The sequence below is a fragment of the Spinacia oleracea genome, chromosome 3 (assembly GCF_020520425.1).
Source record: "Spinacia oleracea cultivar Varoflay chromosome 3, BTI_SOV_V1, whole genome shotgun sequence".
Classification (NCBI taxonomy): Eukaryota; Viridiplantae; Streptophyta; class Magnoliopsida; order Caryophyllales; family Amaranthaceae; genus Spinacia; species Spinacia oleracea.
Genome location: NC_079489.1, coordinates 71,132,649 through 71,147,283, shown reverse-complemented (window position 1 = coordinate 71,147,283; position 14,635 = coordinate 71,132,649). Strand labels below are relative to the sequence as shown.

General features: G+C 36.1%; 1 long non-coding RNA gene and 1 other non-coding gene across 6 annotated transcripts; one reads left to right on the top strand and one right to left on the bottom strand.

The window, feature by feature from the left end:
* Positions 1 to 1,023: 1,023 nt before the first annotated feature.
* LOC130471029 (small nucleolar RNA R71) lies at positions 1,024 to 1,130 on the top strand. The gene has a single exon (XR_008931724.1). It is a non-coding gene; the product is annotated as a small nucleolar RNA R71 (small nucleolar RNA).
* A 6,007-nt stretch (positions 1,131 to 7,137) lies between these two features.
* LOC110789224 (uncharacterized) lies at positions 7,138 to 14,336 on the bottom strand. Of its 5 annotated transcripts, none has more exons than XR_008930610.1 (5): positions 14,027 to 14,336; positions 10,881 to 11,840; positions 10,369 to 10,420; positions 8,567 to 8,624; positions 7,138 to 7,369 (listed from the first exon to the last, which is right to left on the bottom strand). It is a non-coding gene; the product is annotated as an uncharacterized lncRNA (long non-coding RNA). The 5 variants fall into 5 exon arrangements; XR_002533556.2 differs by having other exon boundaries at positions 10,369 to 10,938; positions 11,714 to 11,761; XR_008930608.1 differs by having other exon boundaries at positions 10,369 to 11,840.
* Between the last annotated feature and the right edge of the window lie 299 nt (positions 14,337 to 14,635).

Sequence of the window (14,635 nt, the reverse complement as noted above, 5' to 3'; positions counted from 1 at the left end):
GAGATCAAGTGATCGGAACAGCTAGCTGGAGCAATGCTTCCGATCAGTGAGTTCTAATGAATATTAAGCTCACAGCTTACTCTTGACTAAACCTACAAGGTCACACCAATGGCACGTAACACATCACCGGATTAAATGAATCGGAAATTCATTTAATAGATTTTTGGGAATTAGTTTTGGAAAACGTATTATACGATACGACCTTGCATCGGAATCGTATATCGTATTGCGAATGTTCGTAAGCTAGGCGAAACGAATAAATCGTATCGTACGATGGTGATTCGTCGTATACGAAACGATAAATAATATCTAGAACGATATTAAGTCGCGAATACGAAGAGCATCCCACGAGCCGAATGCGCGAGGCACTCAAGGCCCATGGGCGCTCGGCACGCAAGGCAACAACACAACAGCGCTGGCCCATGGCCGAGCAGTTGCGTGTGCGCGCGCGGGCTAAGGAACCAACACAGCAGCTGCGCGCGGCCCACGGCCCAGCGGGCTGCGTGCTCGTGTGTGTGTGTCGCATGGGCTTGCTGGCCGGTCGTGGCCCTTGTGGCTTGGCCGGTTAGCAAGGTTATTCTAATAACCTTCTAACCCAAGTTTTCCATAATAAAATTCACTCATACTCAAACCCTAGAGACTTAGAGAACCCTAATTCTCTCTGTGCCTCCAAAGTGAGTTCTTCCTAAAAGCAAACTCTCTTGATCGATTGTCTAAGCTATGATTATCAAGATGGATCTGATCGTGTCGCTGAACCAAGTAGAGGAACGTAAAATGGAGTTCTAAGTTCGTGTTCGTTGAAAGGTTATTGTGGAAAACACGCTTCAAATGTAAGTATGCTTAATCTGTGCTTTATACATGCTTCCTGGCTTTGGGGATTGTTTTCGCACATGTTATTATGTTTAACTGTATTCCCCTACAACATGAAGTTGCATAAATCTCCCACTAGCAGCAGAATCCAGAATAAGCCTAGAATCGTTACCCAGACCGTTGTAAAATTGTTGGTTCAAGAACCACGGTTGTAGACCATGGTGTGGGCATTCTCTCTGCAAATCTTTGAATCTTTCCCAGACTTCAAACAAGCTCTTGTCTTCCTACTATGTAATAGAAATGATCTGGCTTCTCAGACGGGCTGTCTTCTCAGGCGGAAAATATTTCACATAGAAAGAAAGAGCCAAAGAATCCCAGTCAGTGATTTTCATAGCTGCTCGATTGAGCCCGTTAATCCATAGCTTTGCCTTCCCACTCAGAGAAAATGGAAAGATCATCTCCATAGTCTGCTCTGGTGTTACTATGTTGGTTAGATTTTAAGTGAACTAAAATCCTTAATCATGCAAAATAATCAAGCCATAATCTCATGCATAATTAGTACATATTTAAAGCAATAAATAACTTAAAGCATGCATAAGATATATATATGTGATCTAGTATGGCCCGACTTCATCTTGAAACTTCAACCTAAAACTCCATCTTGAAAATGGATTGGAAACTCCGTCTTGAATTTCACCATGGGAGGCGTCATTTTCTTCAAATAGGATAAGCTATAATTGAAACTAATTACAACTATTTGATGGTACGCAGACCATATTTAAAATTAAAAACTTTGGTGCATTAGACCAATTTTACATTCAAATTAATGGTACGCAGACCATATTTTCTATCCTATTTGGGTCATACTAGTCACTTTCCATAACCTGCAAAACATTACATTTACAATATATCATTCACCCATTCATTTATCAATGAATGGCCCACATAGCAAGTTAGTAGAACACATTATGCATCACATAAATATTTGCAACAATTAATCAAGGCTTTGACAGGCTAAAGTCGTATCACCTAAACAAAGATATATATGATAAACCTAAGTCCACTAATAGGATAGTAAGGGAAGTAGGGATCGTATCCACAAGGAAACAGGCGTTCTTTCAACTATTAATCAACTAGTCTAGACTATTGCGAACAGGAATTGGGTTGGGTTTTTTGATACTAAAACTACGACAATGATAAAATATGGATAATTCAGATATTAAGAGGTCTAGGGCATAGGTTCACCAATGAACAACAATCCAGGATGATAAACAATCGACAATAATCAATAAAGCAATTAATTAGACTAGCATGCTCTCTCGAATCCATACTAATCATAGACTTAGAATTAACGGGCTCTCGCTACATATTAATTCCAATTCTACCTATTGACACAAGCCTAACAAACATCAAATTGCATCTCTCGAATCTTAACTTGATATTGCTTGACTAATACAATAAACTTGCGCAAACCTAATTGCATAGTAAATGAAATCAATCAATAGGAGTTAACCACAATACCAACAATCAACAACATTCAATCATCCCTTCATATTAATCAGTGGATTCCCAAAACCCTAGAAAATAGACTACTCACACATGATTGAAATAACTAGGCAATATTAATCAATGAAAACATAGCTAAAGCAAAATAATAAATCAAAAGTAAGAATGAATACCTAAATGAAGAACAATGAATAATGAAAGCTTGAATTTTTGAGATTAAATAGAAACTAAGTGTCGCAACAAATTGAGAGAATAAACTAAGTTGAGAGAATAAAACTAAGTGTTGAAAACTAGAATATAAGATGTCACTAAAAATAAAAGAGCTTAGTATTTATAGTTTGCCCAAAATACAACTCAAAAACGGGAAATAAACTCGCGAAAAAGGCGCAGAGGTTGGCGTCGCCCCGATCGGGCAGACGGCCGCCCGATTGGGCATTCTGCTCGATAAGTAGGTCGATCGGGCGAAATTCCGCCCGATCGGGCGGATGAGAATTGCCCTATACATCTCCTAGGATGGCCGCCCGATCCGGATCGGGCAAATCCCGCCCGATTGGGCGCGCGTTGAAAGTTCCAATATTCTTTTTCTTCGCCCGGTTTTCTCATTCCGCCCTCCACTCAAAGGGCGATTTGCAAAATGCATCGTCCTTCACTCAAAGCACCAAGTCTAACTCTCGGGGCTCGAACATAGGCATCCTAGGCTCCCAAGGGTCGACCATAATCATCTTGAACCTACTCGGGGTCCGTGTAGTGGCCTATATCATCGCGTAACGAGCCTAAAAAGGCTAATTTCTCATCGAACAGATCCTGAAACTCAAGGCACACTTACAACACATATTAGTACTAAAAACGGCTCCTAAGAGCTCATTTGATGCAGAAAAGTACTAAGGGACGGGGGTAAAAACTCTATATAAAACACACATATCAGGCTTCCAATAATCTACAAATTATTCAATCCTTATTAATTCTAATCGAGTTGTTTTAACCTTAAAGGAATGTAGACCTAATTAAGAGTTTATGACTAAAATCCTCCCACTAAAACCAAGAAATTTACATGCTTTACAAATTTTAAACATAAAATTGTATTTCCTAGTCCAACCGGAAACTTACAAATTTAATTAAAATTTAAAGCTTATATAAAATATTAGTTAAATCCTTTAATTTTATTTTCAGTTGATTAAAATTAATTAATTTAAATTTTATCAAGGTTTTAATTTTAGTAAAATAATTAGTATAAATAAATTTATAATAATTAAAGTATTCAAAATTAAATTCCGAGAAAAAATTAAATTACGAAATTAAATTTAATTAAAATCGTTTTCAACCGAAAAATTAAAACGAACCAACGGGCTAAGACAAAGCCTTAGGCTTGCGCCCAAGCCTCGTCGAAGCCCTGTAGTAGCAGCTCGTGCAGCGCCCATGGCCTGCCACTACGTTGGTCGTAGCACAAGCATCGAGCAAGCCACGCATAGCACACAACAAGCCACGGATAGCACACAACAAGCCGAGCAAGCCACGCACTACGCGCAGCAGGCATCGCTCGCTGGGGCGAGGCATCGCCCGCTGGGCGAGCCAACGCTCGCTGGTGTGAACCAGCGCTCGCTGCCCGCGCGCGCGGCCTCGTATGCTTGCTGCCTTCGTCTCGCCTCTCGCTCACATGCACACAACACACACCGCACAGGAGCGCAGCCCCACGCGCGTGCACCATGCGCGCCTTGCTCGCTGCCTAGTACCGCATGGGGGACGAGCTCCCTTACTCGTCGTCGCATGCTTGCACTATGCAACACCCCTTAAGGGTAACACTTAGCTTCCATTGCTTCGTGCGTGCAGGATTCGTGAACGATTTTCATAAAAATCAAAACTTTTATAATTTAAATTTATTAACAAATTAATAGCTCATATTAATTTCATAAATTTAGGCGAAAATCGAAAATTTATTTTTCAAATTAATTTCGGATTATATTTATTTTCATGGATTCAAATCTAGGTCATGGAATTTTAAAAAAAATCAATTTTAACAAAAACTTTTGGTGGTTTTTAATCATAGGATCCTAATTAAATTGCTATTTAATTATTAAAATCAAAACAAATTCTGAATTATTCGAATTTCAACAAATTAATTACAATTACAAATTAATTAGGTTGTATAATTAACAAAATTAGGCTTTAGAATTGTTAAACATATACAGTAGGTCAATCATAGATTCAAGATTTACATACAAGATTCGCAAAATTTAACATCATAAAAATTATAAATTTTGCGTTCGAAAAATTAAAACCTCCGAAAAGTCATAGTTAGGCTTCGAATTTGAGAATTCTGGGTTTGGCGACAAATCTTTGATTTTCGTCAAAATTTTAAAACGTCGTTTTTATGCGAAATTCACTATAATATTATACGATTCCGGCCATTATTGACAAAACTGCCGAAAAATTCTGCGAACATATAATCAAATAATCGCACGAATTTGCAATTAATTACATACAACGAAATTAATCACCACTTTAAGTCATTGCAAATTTATAAAATTTAACCATGTTAACTATAATTGATTATGGAATTAATTAGAGGCTCGTGATACCACTGTTAGGTTATGACAAATATAAAACATATATTTCATGCGGAAAAACCATAAAGCCAAGAATTCAAATTAATTGCCACATAGTCAATTAGCATAATTTAGGATACATACATGTGACGCGTGCCTTCCCTAGCTGCTCCCGAACCGAACAAGAATAAGTTTAGGACTCCAAATGTCGCCCCTCCGTAGATAGTCCACAGCACGTTCGGATCGCCTTAGATTCAATTAACTAGAATATTATCTAAGGTATTATGTTTTATTCGAAAGCTTAGTTATTAGTTTTAGGCAATTTATTAAATTCGTACTTGAACTTAAACTATATGAATACTTATTGATTGTGTGTATAAATTGTGATTATGAACCACGTATTTATAGGGAGGAAATATTGGATTTAGATTTCCACTAGGATTCAAATAACTAATTCTATCAGAATTCTAGTTAAATCAATCCATTAGAATTTAATGTTTAAACACAAAACATTTAATTCTTGTGGAATTAGGAAAACGATTAATCAAGCAATCCTAAACGACCAAGGATTGGGTCGTACGTAGCATTGCTCACACATACACACACACGCAGCCCACTAGGTGTGGTGCGCGGCTCGGCCCAAGGCAGGCGCTGGCAGCACGCGGCCCATCCGTGGGCGCTGCTGCTGGGCCTTGCCTAGCTCCCTTGCTGCTTGCTCACTACTACAAAATAGGCTTATAGCAACGGCAATAAAATGTTACCGTAGATCAATTAACCTTTGTAATAGGCCTATAGCAACGGTGTAAAAACTGTTACCAATAAGGGGCGTTGCTATAAGCCTACGACAACAGTTTCACGGATTTGGGCAACAGTTATGATAAACCGTTGCCATAAAAACTATGGCAACGCTTTTTATAGGCAACACTTTTAACCTATGACAACAGTAACAACTTAAGCCAACATTAACACATTTAAGGCAACAGTTTTCGCCAAGTTAAAGCAACACTTATTAGTTTGTTGTTGGTAGAAGTTTAAAACTAAGGCAACACTTTCTTATACTTATGCTAACACATCCAATTGTATCTATAACAACGCTTTTGGTTTTAATTATGGCAACGCTTACAATTGAGTTTATGGCAACACTTTCATTTGAGTTTATGCCAACACTTTCATTTGAATTTATGGCAACACATTCATTTGAGTTTATAGCAACGCTTTCAATTTGTTTAAAGCCACATTATCAAATGGATTTAGTTATCCATATACATGTAATAAATATGAAAAGCGTATAATAAGATTTTCATAACAAATTAGTTCAAAAAATGTATACATTTCAAATATAACTAGCTTTTGAGCCCGTTCAAAGAACGGGCCGTTATATAGTAGTTGTTTATTGGTCTTTTAAAGTCCTAATGCTATTGGAGGTTTGTAATTTTAGTAGGAAAATATGATTTAAATAGTATAAGTGGATTTTGAAAGTTGAAATAATATATATAAATTAAATGGAATATTGATATTGATTGAGATGAAATGGAAAAGATTGAATGAATATACATAAATGAAATGATGAATTGATGTTGAATGAGAAATATGAGTAGAAGAGGCGTTAGAAATACAACAAACAACAAAAAAAAAATCAAAAAAACCCAAAATGATGGATGAAGTGAGGGAGGCATGACACATGTCATATTATTAGCTATGATTTTGCTTTTTAAATACTAGGTATAGATTTCATAAGCATAATATCTATCACAATTGTCTGAATAGTAAAAAAACAAACTTAAAGTACAAGATTAACATAACATATATGAAGATTACATACTCTTAGTGTTTTTTTTTTTTGGTAACTAATGTATTAACAACTAGATTAGCTCCCGTGCGATGCACGGTGTACTAAAAAAAATTGGTGAGTGACTAGTACTAATATTTAGAGTAACTGGTGAGTGAGTAGTACTACTAATTAGAGTTTCTTAGCATTGTCGATTGTCATAAATACTTTACCTAATATAACTAATATGGAAATTCTTAGTACTTGCATGTTTTAAGCATTGATTGAGATAATGAGACATACACATTACGACATTGTCTAATACACATTCGGATAACCCGTTAAAGCATTATCAAGAACACAGGCGAGAATTCATATACGGAGTTTGTAACACCTTAATAATTCCTTGTTTTTTATAAAACATTTTCCGACTTAAAACACAGGAATTACCAAGATATTACCGCCATCGTGATAACGGCTAAGGCTATTTACCAGAATTACGCAGCGGAATTAACTAACTTTCAAAACGTAATAAATAAATAGTTAATGGTCATTAAACAAGTTGGAACCGTTGAGGCCCAAATCCAAAGTAATAAACCATTTGAAATCTATTAACTGAAAATAGTAGTCATGACTTTAAATAAAAATAGAGTTTGTAAAATACGGAAGAATAAACTCTCAACTCGAATCCCATGATAACTTCTCCCGCAAGTTATCTCTACAAACCTGCTTTATTAAGAATCTACTCCCCAACAACGCAAATGCAATTGATGGATCATCATAGGGTCATTAAGGCGAAGGCCATGACCAGAAGACATGAAGCACGAAATCAGCAAAAGCTGAGTACGGACAAGCCAGAATAACATTCTATCCTAACATGCTTCACTCGACAAATTAAATAATCAACATGCAAAAGCCATGTAATAAACAGATAATCATGGAGACAAGACTCGACACATGACACGACTCTTGACTCACAGATTAATGAAAAGCAGCTTCGAACGGGTAAAGTATAGTATCCTCAAAAGGAAAGAAAAGGGTGATGGGAGCCCACCATACACCAAATAATAATAAGTCGGACTCCTACCGACAGTCGGGCCATACCGACAGAATTCCTATGCACAACGGCCTAAAAAGAAAGAATGAAACAACGTCTTGTATCATTCAAGGAGTACAAGTTTTCCGGCAAGACTCCCCCCATTGTTCATACTCCAGGTATATACGTTCCAAGAGTTTTGAAGCTCTTTTGGGTTACGCTTTACGTTAATTAATATATTATGTTCAAGGCGACTCAAGACTCTACTCAAGACACAACATACAAACAATTGAACAATTACACAATTCAACAAAGACACTTCATTATTTTACTTCTTTAGGACTTGTGATCAAACATAGACTCAAGTGAAAGTACTCCCATTGTTCCTTCTCAAAAACACTGTTTGAGATAACCCGACATTGCCTATTAACAAGCGGGGTGTGCCCTTAGCACGAATTGTCCTTAATTCAATTCACATAGACTCTCCAACATATTCTACCCCTTGGTAGAATATATATTGCTCACTGGCAATATTCGACAGGCTCAATATATATGCTAGACATTCCGTACTATAGCATAATAACAATAACTTGCACGCGCACTACTCATACATGCAAACCAACTTGAACAACATGCTTGACATAATTCAATGATTATAAAAGTCCATAACGTGATAGTTCAATAGAATCTACAAAGCATAATTCAATTCATAACATGCTCGTTCACATAGATTCAACAATAATAACAACATGCTTGTTCTCAACATTAAACATGAATCCATAATAGCATATTCATTCCCAATCATCAAACATGAATTTCCAACATATAAGTTCACATGATTCGCATTCAATACACTTCATAAAGTCCTCAAGGGATGGGTGGTCACCCTAGTCTTGTACGTACCTGGAATACCTAAGTACGAGGGCCACTGTGCGAATCACGACTCACTAGAAATCAACTCCTATAAACAAAACAAGAGAACTAATCCAGGTTTACTAAATTTCCAGCAACTATTTAAAATTCTAAAACTCTTAGTTTAATTAGAAATCATTCATTAATTGGTAATTTAATAGTCTCAAATAGTCAACTCAAGTCCTAACATAAAAACATTGACTTTTTAGCTTTACAACCCTTAAAAACCAACTTTTTAAAGCTTATAAACATTCTGAAAATTTAAGTTGATTCCCATAATTTAAATTGTCATTAAATTATGTGAATCATCGCTCAATCAATTTGAAACCAAAACCCTAACAATAGTTTAATCCGAAAACATGTTTTGACTTCAAAAATCAACACTTAATAAACTTATTAAATCTGAGAATTATAAATTCAATCATCAAAACCAATCTCTTTAATTAAAACACAATACTAACCCAATACGGTGTTCATAACCGTCTTAATTAATCTAAACAACCCAAATATTTAAACTAATCACAATAATTAAATCAATTTAAAACTGAAAAATTGATATTTTTGAAAACATAATTTGATTGAAAAAATTGAACAACACACACACACACAACGATTAATCGTTTGTGTGTGTGTGCGCCGATCAACGTAACACACAAGCAACAACAAAACGCACGCAACGCACCGCAAGCAGCAGTGGGCGCGCGCGCGCGCAAAGGGGCGAGATGGGCGACAAGGCTAGCGCTGGCACAGGGCGAGACGCGCACGCAACACACAACGTGGGCTGCGCTGTGATGCGGGACGAGGCAAGGAGAGGGGCAGCAAGGGGCGCAGGCACGCAGGCACTTGTGTGTTACGCTGCGGCTGCGATGCTGGGCGAGCACGGGGGTTGGCGCAAGGCTGGGCGAGCAACACACACACGACAGCGTGCCTTGGGCTGCAAGCAAAGACGGGTGAAGGAGAGTGTGGGGCGCCGCAAGGAGAGAGAAAGAGATGAGAGAGAGGGAGTGTTGAATTTTCTTGTGAGGGTTTAATGAGAGGGTCTATTTATAGGTTTTCTTTCCCTTGTGGGCTAGGTTAGGGTAGTTTTGAGTTGGGCTTATTACCGGGCTCGTTTAAGTTTACTCCTTGCAAGCTTTGTTGGGTTTGATTAAAACAAAACAATCGACTTTAAGTTTATTAAATTCGTTTTTGAAATACGACCCAACAAATCCCGATTAAATAAATTCATTGAATCTATTTAATAAAAATACGGTTTTCGAAGTAATTAATATTTAAATTAATTAAAAATAAAAACGCATTTAATTTCATTAAATGAAGTAAATTTATAAAAATACAACGAAATACTTTATAAATATAATAAAATATATTTATAATTATAGAAAAATACGAGGTATTACAGGAGTAGTTTCCTAGATGGTATTCTTGGAATCTTGGTACTCATAACATATACTCATAACAAAGTACGGAGTATTTCATACAGAGTACTACATACGGAGTACTACGTAGTACGAAGTGTATGTCCCAATGTACATAACCAAAAGAAAGTGAATACAAAATCCTTCGTAAGAGATTGGGTGTTTTGTCAGATGACCAGGTCACAAAATAAACAAATCTCCAATTAATTGTATAAACCTCCTCCAATAAATATTCCAAAATTGTCAGTTTATTACTGTGTCATCAAATTTAGTTCATTACTGTCTTACGAAGTATTAATCAAACTTCACATTATTCCAAAAATAAGAACGAAGTTAAACGGAAAAGAAAAGAAAAAGAAAAAGAAAGGAGACATACACCTTTAGTAGACGGCTATGCGCATCCAATCTCCAAGCTTAGCAAATCATTCAGCTAAGAAAAAATGGTGAATAAATAAATTAATAAAAAAGAGTGTGAAATCTTCAAATACTCCGTAGGAGCTATGGGATACTTCAAAGGAAAAAAAAAATTGATAGGAGCAATGGGGTGGGGTGGGGTGGGGCAGGGCGAATATAGCTCCTGGCATTCAAGTGTTCGATAATAGCCATTAACAAAAATGGACCTGTTTAAGTAGGCTGAAATTGTACAATTACACAAGAAGAAATTGAAAATTGAAAACGTTATGGCTGATCTTATTCCCAATACTGGCTATACTGCAAGCGAAATTTGGAAATTGGAGAAGATAGTGAAATGAAAGATCAAAACCAAATTAGAGGCCAGCAAAATAAGAAAAGTTTTCCAGTTTCCAATGGAAAATAAAGAGATTCAATTTGTGGACTCGTGGGTAATAAAAATAAATTGGGAAGCGCAAAAAAAATTCGTTGTTCAATACCACCATCCGCTTCTATGTCCACAGTTGCTGTTTGTTTCTCCTTGTCTAGCACAACCTACTATAAGAAATCATGAAGTTTAAAATAAGGAACTCTTATAATCAAACAGGAGGGGACTTAACTGATGAGAAAAATTGATACATCAGAAAAGAGCTTGCCAAATTCATAAGGTTGGTATCTACTATTCATAAGGTTGCCAAATTCATAAGGTTGCAAAAATATAGTCTAAGAAATATAATATTTTACTCTCTTACAAAAGAGTCTTGTAAGAATCTTGATGAGTTCTTAGTACAGAGTCTCGAGCATAACTTGATAAAAACTTAGCACTCTAAACCACAAGATTCATAGAGACTACAACTTTACGCAAGTGCCTAAATGGAAAATTAAGTAATTGCAAGACACTACAAATGATTCTCATGAAATATGACAGATTAAAGATAAGCAGAATTTAACTCTACTTTGACTCGTACTGATGAGAATTTGATTCCACCAGAAATTGAACAAAGAGCGATTAAGCTTAAGATGAGCTTTCAATTTTTTTATGAGGGAGTACACGTCATATATCAAGGCTAGGGCCCTCTCCTAATGTTAGGATCTTGCCGATCAAAATGAATTCAGTGCAATAAGATCTTAGGAATACCTAAAGATATATATTCAGGAACACAGGGATAATTGTGCTGATTGAGATTCAGGTATTGAGTAGCCTATTGGGCTGCAGATCTATTTGTTCAAAACTTCAAACATATACAAAATATCCCACATACAACAAAGGTTATCTCCTGTAAAGAATCCTTATCTTCATGATAAAAAAAATTAAATAGAGAGAAACACGAACCTCTAAAAGAAATCGGTCCAGGCACAGAAGGAGCTAACCCTCGTGTTACTTTTGAGAAGTACATCATGACACATACAATCCATGGATAAAGTATTTTCAGAAAGTTAACAACAAGCAGCAATGCAGCCTTTCAGCAGATTATTAGACACCAACAGAATTGGTACAGATCAAAACACATCAGTACATTAGAACTGACCAGTACATTAGAAGCATGCATAAAGTAGGCAGACCTGATGAACACTACATAGCCCAAATCACAGAATAAACAACAAAACATAAAGCAACAGTTGCAGAGGCGGGCTTAAAGTTTAGAGTGGGGATAGACATGTTGACATTCTTACAATACCCTAAAGTATAAGTGAATGTTGATATTCAGTGACGATCTAGTGATTTCTTCTGTTTTGTATGTTTTCATATGCACATATAGTTTATGTTATATGTGAGATTATACTTTGAAATCAGTTGGCGATTTCTATTTGTTAGTGATCTAGTAGTTTTCCAGGCCTGGCTAAATCTGGAATATGACCACCAGAGGACTTTCCTTGAAGGCTACAGGCTACTCAAGCATTATCTTATAAATTGAACGAAGAAGGAAGGCATGGAGCTAACTGATTTCTTATCTACAGGCTACTCAAGCATTATCTTATCTTATAAATTGAACGAAGAAGGAAGGTAGGGAGTACACGTCATAGATCAAGAAGGAAGGAAGGCATGGAAGGCATGGAACGAAGAAGGAAGGCATGGAGCTACTTTGGAACAGAATGAAAAGCTAAGGCAAAAGGTTATTCGCCTTCGACAAGAAAACCTAGCTCTCCTCTCTGAGTTTCTGAATAAATTCAAATTAGTTGAGATGCTGATGCCACCAGATTGATTGAGGGCATATCAGGAAGCTCGTCGTCTAATTTTCATGAGTTGTATAACATAGTATTATATGCTATACGGCTAGTATTCCCAAGCCCTACTGTAATATTTAGTAGTATTATTTTTCATATAGGTTGATTAGGGATGAATTAAGAAATAATCAGAGATTTTTTTCATTGTCCACTTTATCTCTCCTTGTAACATGATCTAAAGATACTGATCATTTTTTATGTATTAAGTGTAAAACCTTTAGTTTGTACTAGAAGAACTTTATGTAATATATAGAAGTATTGTTATTTTAGCATAATGTGAGTAGAATTCAAGATGGTGCACTGTTAGTCTCCTACAAGAATATCAAGAAATGCATGCAAATGCATTTCCATTTTTCAATCTATCCCTTTACAGCTTACAAAACTACCTTAATCGACATAAAAAAGACGCCTTATTTTGGTTTAACTTTTAAATGATTTTCTAAAACCTGTGTTGGATATATAGTGAGTTATCGGAATTATCTATCTTGGTGCCGAGGGACTTAAAAAATTGTTTTTGGTCAGGAATAAACTGCTGTTTCGGTATGTATTCTAACACTTGGAACACTATTGAATTAATAAGTTACAAACCTTTGTATTTTGTGTTCATAGAACTATACTGCTGAAATTTTGTGATCACTAATTTCATGTCGATTTTGGTTGAAGGACAGTTTGTAGTCACACCCTTGAAAATTTTAACTTTAGTGGATTAAATGCGAAATAGTTCAATATCAGTCTCACAGGGAGGCATCCATTAGCAAAAGCTTAGTTCAATATTGGATCAGCATTATTTTTGAGGCAAAGTGAGGTTTCAATGCATAGAAGTGCCACATACACATATGATATTTCAGATGAGTTTAGCCTATATTGGATCAGCACAATGTGCAAAAGCAGTTAGACAAACCTGCAGCAAAACCCCAATTACCAACAACATAACACGCATCAGTTAACTACCTCCCCATGAGACCATGTATACCAACAACAACTAATTAAAATAGAGCCATCCCCAACACATGAACAGAACGAAACCAGCAGCCATGAACCACCAACACCCGAACACCCAAAAAACCCAGCAACACATATAAATTTCCACGGAAAGTGCCAAAATTCAGAATTAAATCATCTAAAATAACCCATCGACCGATCACAAAATTGTTTGATATTGTGGAATTAACAAATAAAAATCTGTAACTAAAGCATAGGATGCTTCATCCTAATTGACAGAATCATACGACGCTTCATCCTTAAGTAACTAATACACACATGAATAAAAATCAACAGACTTCCTTAATTAACATAATTCCCTAATTGAGAAACCCTAATTTAGCCTAAAAAATAACACAAAAATAATTCGCAACCGGTTAATTAAACAACATCGTTGTGGAACTTAAGAGCAAATTAGAAGAGATATATGCCAACTAACCTTGTTCTTCTCGCCAATTCAGAAACGCAAATTGTCAATTTCTCCTTATCTCCAATTCATACACCCAATTTCCAATTAAGAAACGCCAATCTTCAATTTGCATTTGCTTCAAAAACGATGATGAATATGATCGACAAGAAGGAAGCAGAGAGAAGAAGACCCGAAACAGATGAAAGAGAAAAAGGGTTTGGGGTGAAACAGAAGGGTTGGGAAGAAGGGATTGAGTCATTGAGGGAAACCAAAAAAAAAAACAGCGGTTCGTGAAGCTTTTAATTTTTGAGGGAAACCAAAGGTTGGGAAGAAGGGATTGAGGCCCCGAAGGGTAGGTTTAATTTTTAATATTTAATTATTTTAGATACTTTTACAAAAAAAACTTTGCAATATTTCATCAAAATATAAAAAAAATAAAACGGTTGCAATAAATTAATCTTAATATACAATTGTTACCATAGTTTTTTATAGCAACACTTTTTCAAAGTCAAACTATACTTAAATTAATAATTATTTAACCGTTGCAATAGCTATCATATAGCAACGCCTGTGAAACTGTTGCATAAAATGGAGTTGCTATAAGCCTATTTTGTAGTAGTGGCGCTTGGCTTTGCCTTG